The sequence below is a fragment of the Coregonus lavaretus genome (genome assembly GCF_964263955.1).
Source record: "Coregonus lavaretus genome assembly, chromosome: 39".
Classification (NCBI taxonomy): domain Eukaryota; kingdom Metazoa; phylum Chordata; class Actinopteri; order Salmoniformes; family Salmonidae; genus Coregonus; species Coregonus lavaretus.
In genome coordinates, this window is record NC_140026.1 from 3,125,089 (window position 1) to 3,132,092 (window position 7,004).

Sequence of the window (7,004 nt, forward strand, 5' to 3'; positions counted from 1 at the left end):
TACATACACACACACACAAACATAACACACACACGCAGACCGACACAACAAAAACACACATACATACACATTACACACACACACTTTTATACTCATAATTTGCTGCTGCTGCTACTCTGTTCTTTATTTTACTCTTATTATTATCTATGCTGATGCCTAGTCACTTTACCCTGCCTTCATGTACATATCTACCTCAAATACCTCAGCATATTGATCTGATACTGGTACTCCCTGTATATAGCTCCATTCTTTTGTATTTTATTTTATTCCTCTTGTGTTACTATTTTGTTTTTATTTTAAACACTGCATTTTAGGGAAGGGCTCATAAGCAAGAATTTCACGGTAAAGTCTACATCAGTTGTATTCGGCGCATGTGACTAATAACACTTGATTTGATTTGACATACTAATGTAAAGGGGAAGTTGAACCCAATTTAACTAAAACTTCTCATTTCAATACAAAGTTCCATGTTATCAAGATTAGGATTACATTTACACTGCAGTAGTATTGCTTCCCCAAAACATGTTTCAATATTGTATATGCTATCATTGCACTGTATATGAGGAAGGACATGGGTTTTTCTTGACCAGGGAAAAGTCCTGGCCCTAATGGAAATTTTTCATTATGAGTGTGGTGAAGTGCATTGGAAAGTAATTTTATACTTCAAATGTTTTCTTTGCCAACTACATACCTTTTGTATTATGGCCTTAATTCAACAGAAGTACACTGTCTTCTAATTTGTTGTAAATCTCTTCTGTTCTTAGTCCAGAAAGAGTTGTTATCCTCAGGGCTTCAAGACTGTAAGGCCAACCTGACTAGGGTCAAAGATCTCCTGCCAACCATCCAAGGTCAGTTCAATCCTCCCTATGTACTGTGGTTGTGACTAGATGGATTACAGCTACAAATGAGATTACCATACAAATAAGAATGGAATCATGGATTCATGGAATATAATAATTCTTATACCTATGGATTTACCATTTAACTACTGCGAGAGTTTGGACATAAGTTTTGAAGCCAGATAACGACTCAGAGTAGGATATAACTTTTTGTTGCTATGGCGATAGATAGCTAGATGCTAGCTAGAGGTAGGGCAGCAATGTGCAGATAGCTGGTGGTCAATATGTACAGAGTTTCAATTTGAAAAGACCACATTTAGGATGCATTGGCATTTAGCAGGACAAATTGGCTAGGTTATATTGTATCTCTGCACTGGCAATTTATTTGAAACGTTATAGTTTATTTCCTACCTTCACCGGAATGTGGCAAGCACGATTACATGATAGGATAGGATGTATATTATTAAATGCATTATACACTGTTTGTTTACCTCAATATTGATTTAGCTAGCATTGTGAAGCAGTGTCTACGCATACAAGCAACAGTTCATTGATATTTCATCAAAAATAAACAATCGCCAGTGAAACTATTCATTTTTACTTTGAGAAAATCTAAGTGATATCCGACTCCGACTCATCATCTGGCTTCCAAACGCAAGTCCAAACTCTCGCAGTGCTCAATGGTGAATCTCGTCCGTAGCTGTACTCCATCTAGTCACAACCATATACTCTAACCTATGACAGAATGAGCGTGGATGTCCAATGGCCAGTAGTTCAATTATAGGATATGTGGTGGAGCTGTTCTTCAACTTGTTACCCAGTCAGCCCAATTCTGATCTATTTTCCCACTAATTGGTATTTTGACCATAGAAGGTTGGTGGCACCGTAATTGGGGAGGATGGGCTCAAGGTAATGGCTGGAGCGGAATTGGTGGAATGGTACCAAATACATCAAACACATGGTTTCCATGTGCATGATCCCATTCAAATTACTCCCTTCCAGCCATTATTATGAGCCGTCCTTCCCTCAGCAGCCTCCACTGCTTTTGACCAATCAGATCAGCTCTTTTGCTGATCATTTGCCCAATTATTGTCAAAAGATCTGATTGCTCAAAAGACCAATAATTGAGCAAAAGATCAGAATTGGGCTGACAGTGTAAACGCAGTATGTCATTGTTTCTCATTCCATTGATGTCCTTTCTCTTTCAGGTTATCTCTCCCTTAGCCCACAACTCTTGTGCTCTCTTAAAGGGACACACACATTTAAAAAGAACATCACAGGATGTAGAACTGAAAGTAATCCAATTTCAATTATGTTATCTCTTCTCTCTTCTAGGGAATCAGAAGGAATGTAATGATGATAGGAAGCCATGTTCTCCTGGCTGGGAGTTCTACAATGGATCATGTTACTACTTCTCTAAAGACAAACTGACCTGGGAACAGAGTCAGTACGCCTGCATCCGCGATGGAGGACACCTGGTCATCATAGAGAGTAGTCAGGAGCAGGTAAGGTTGGAGGTGCAGTAATTAATTGCTAATGACTTTCACATAAAGTGCAGACTTCAAGTTAGGATACAGCCTTCTTTTAGTGTCTCTCTGTGCTTTGCATGTCTGTCTCCATTGGTTGACCTTAGAGGAAAGCAGGCGGGGCTCTCGCTCTTCAAGTTAAAAATATAATTTATCTAGAATAGTATAAAAAAAAAAAGTTCAGCCATCAAAGCTTTCATCATGATGAGAACCATTGGTCCATTGGTTGATTAACGTGTGGTTTCCTCCATAGGAGTTTATAAAACAGAGAGTGGTAACACTGGGAATTGATCCTTATGAACACAGCCCCTGGATAGGACTGACAGATGAGAAGCAAGAGAAAGTGTGGGTCTGGATGGACAATACAACTCTTAATGAGAACATCAAGTAAGGATGTTTTTAAGGTATACATTTGCACACATCTACACACACAAGTAAACACGCATGCTCACACAAACACACACACACACACACACACACAAAGACACACAAAAACAACTCAGCTGTACACTCAAAAGCAAAACATTGTATACATAGTTCTGTTGTGGCCAAATATATTGGCACTCTTGCACTTTTATTAAATCATTCCCTATTTCTTCTCAAATAAGTTGAAATAGAAAATAACTTTTGATATCCAAACATTTCTATTGGCTTTTCAACATTGCAGAACCAATTACATTTTTGTAAACTTAAGCAACTTTTTACTGGCAATTTGGCCCAGTCTTTAGCAGCAATCTGCTCTAATTCTTCAATATTAGAGGGGTGCCCTCCACCAACTGCTGTTTTCAGATCTCACCATTGATTTGGGCTGTGATTCAGATCTGGACTCTTCACTGGCCACTCCAGAATAGTCCAGTGTTTCTTCTTGAACCGCTCCTGGGTGCTTTTTGATGTGTGTTTGGGGTTGTTGTCCTGCTGGAGGACCCACAACCTTCAATGGAGACACAGTTTTTGGACACTGGGTTTAACACTGGACTCCAATCTGCTGATTTCATGATGTCTTGCGCACGTTCAAGACCCCCAGTACTAGAGGCAGCAAAGCAACCCCACAGCATTATCAAACCTCCCCATGTTTGATTGTAGGGTTGGTGTTCTTTTAATTGAATGCTTAATTTGGTCATCGGTTTACGCAGTGCTGATCTGTATTTCCAAAGAGATCAAATATTGTTTTGTTTGTCTGAATTCGTGGGTTTTACACACCAGCCAAGCTTCTGGAAGAGCACCATTGTTACCTTTTGATTAGTTCCTCCACATAACCAGCTGGATGTGACAGATCCTGCTAAATTTAATTGAACTTTTCTATTCATATTTGTAAATATGCTTTCTCATGTAACATTTTAAATTTGACATTTTAGTCATTTAACAGACGCTCTTATCCAGAGTGACTTACAGTTAGTGCATTTTAGTAAATAATTAGATATACAGTAGTATTAGAGAAATTATTGTTGTAAAGATGTTATATACTGGTTTAGGATGCATGGTTTAGGATGCACGGTTTAGCCTGTATGGTTTAGCCTGTATGGTTTAGCCTTTATGGTTTAGCCTGTATGGTTTAGCCTGTTATCTCAACCTTCTTTCCAGGAAAATGTAACTCGTTTGTTGGAGATGGGTTCTAACAATGGGATTCATTAATTCAGCAGTTTTTATGGATTTATTGTAAAAATAGGATTCATTGATTCAGCTGTTTTTATAGATTTGTATGTGCAGGTCTAATAGATGGAATTAGACATGAATTAATCAATAAATAAACATTTCATGATCTAAATGTTTTATGTTCACAATTTTCCGTATTTGCGGTTCGGTATCTGAGTCTATGTCAAGTCTTGTAACAACGGGGTCTCTGATAGGGATGGAGGGTAGTTTAGTAGGAGGTCTCTGAGAGGGATGGAGGGTAGTTTAGTAGGGGGTCTCTGAGAGGGATGGAGGGTAGTTTAGTAGGAGGTCTCTGAGAGGGATGGAGGGTAATTTAGTAGGAGGTCTCTGAGAGGGATTGTAGTGTCTAAACAGTTTATGACTTTGCTGACGTTTGCAAATGGTGTGTTAGAGGAAGTCTGTTATGTGGAGGCCAGGGATTGGCCTGTAGGGAAAACCACCCATATCAGGTTACAGATTATAAATACCATGGTTGAAACAAAGGACGGGGAGGAAAAACATATTAGAGATTGGGTCAGTTGTTCTCCAGATGTCTGCAGGAGTCTGTAAATTGACGCTGAAATCTTTGATGTAATAAACTATTATAATCAAGGACAGTGTCTGCGGATTTCTTGTCATCACAGCATCTCAGCATCGTTAATGGCTACATTAATGGCGACAAGGAATTTTGGACGTGTTGCATCTGTTTCAACGTTGCATCATGGGCGCCGAGCTGACTCTCACTCCAGAGTCCGGCAGATAAGGGTGAGTTTTCTCACCACTTTGGGCACTGGTCAGTTCGTGTGTGTGCGTTGAATGAATGCACCGTTAAGAACTTGCATGTGCACTTTGCTGTTATTTGCTGTGTGATGAGAATCCGTTCAAAATTTCAAAATTTGTTTGCGTTGAAAACAACGCAAACAGGGGGGAGTGTCTATACGAATTGATAACACTGGGCACAGGGATATTTGGCTTGAATAAAATTAAAGGAAAAAGGAATAGAATGAAGGAATAAGGCCAGAAACTAAGGAAAATGTATACTAATTAGGACGTCGTTGATCTATGGAAGCCCTCAAACGAGGCGATCATTAGGATGGGCCGAAAATCCTGAAAACTCACTAGGTTGATTTTTAAGGTCAGTTCTGGGAATTGGAGATTGTGGTAGATACATTCGGTTGTAAGTTACCCCTCGACTTATAGTTGACGAGGTATATGTTCTCGATGTAACCTCTCATTGAATATCTGCAAACTCGAGGTAGCAGAAATTTAGGAACAATGAGAAATAAGGAACGACGGTAGCATGCTTAGAGGACCGTAGGAACGGATACATTCCTCTTGAATTTTGTGTGTGTGTGTGAGAGAGAGAGCCTGTGCGTGTGTGTGAAAAAAGGGGAGGTCTCTGCTGTGTGTCGACTAAGGCTATGACAACAGGGGTTTTAGTTTTTTATAAGGAAATATGGAAGTTAAGGTTAAATTCTTATGAGTCTCTATAAAAACAGAACGTTTAATAACTGTTAAAAGATTGTGAGACTACAGGGAGGATTTTAAGAGTGTATAGAGATGTTTTGTAATGGATAAGAAAATAACTATAAATCTGCAGATTAGGATAAGTAAAGATAAGAAACTTCGAAGTAGGATTTGTGTTCTATGTTCTGTGTTGGTTTGTGAGTTGTGTTAATGTTTGTCTGTGTTGGGGAAATAACGGAGGGACAGCTGGTCTGTCTACTTTCTGTTGTTTAGCTTGGAGAGAGCTGCTTGGGAGCTCTTCTCACTCTGAAATCGCATTGGTGAATGAACTGCGCATGTGTGGGATTTAATGAGTTTAGAGTTACGTAGAGCAAATATTCCACTCCCCTGCCTGCACTGAGCTGCTGTGACATGCAGACAGAGAAGGAGGGGGAGACTTACACACAAATAAAGTATTCTGTTTGTTAAATCGGCTGTTGCTTAACGATGAAACTATTTGATTGAGATCTATGGAATTTATAAATGAGAGATATGTTGACGGATTAAAAATAAATGAAATAAAATGTTATTGAGCTATTTATAATATTCCTGAGTTAAGCTGTTTGCTTATTTCTTAGCGTGAATGTGAACATAGGTATGTCTAAAAGGGTATTGTATGGTTGAAATAACCCAGTGAATCCATAAAATACTAAATTATTGTCTGTGTTCTTTGTTCTCCTGTGATATGAGAGACGAGAAGGAGGAGACAGGAGAGAGAGGAGGTGCTGACCAGTGCGTCACGCGACAGTGTGTGCTGCACCGGATCCAGTCCAATCAAGGCCAGAACTGCTCTGTTCACAAAACTTACTTTCCCATACAGGATATTGTGTGTGCCTAGCATATTTCATGTTGTGACAATTTAACAGGGACTTGGCAACAGACTGATCAATTGATGTAATTGAGAATTGCACATTGGAGTTTTTTGTGCATGGGTTGGTTTGATTAGAGTTGTGTTGGAAATCCAGCACTGACATTATTCTGTAAAATTAATTAAATAAAAAGTAATTAATTAATAAAAAAAAAAAAAAAAAAAAAGGAGGGAATCATAAGCTACATAGTCTAAAGTATTTTTTGGTTTACGAATTAATTGGTTTAAAATAATAATAATAATAAAATAATTCACAATAAAGGAATATAAAAGAGGTGTTACAATGGGAAAAAGGACAAGCAGAACAACAAAAAGACCCCCACCTTACGAGGAAGAAGTAGGGTTTGGGGACGTCTGTCCTCGGCTTCCAGTGATCATTCAGGTGGGTGATTATTGCATCGGAGATGAAGATGAACGAATGGTGGAGAGAGGACGGGCAGAAACGACCATAGAGATGAATCCAAACTCCAAGAGTAAGAAGAAAATGAGATGTCTGGAAACTAAGGGTGGAGTGAGGTTCAGGAGGATGGAACTTGAAGATGATGATAATGATGATCAGAGTGATTCAGAAGAGTTCATGGGTGGATATTACCCTGTGATCAGACAGAGGTTGGCCAGAGCGGAAAGAAGGGG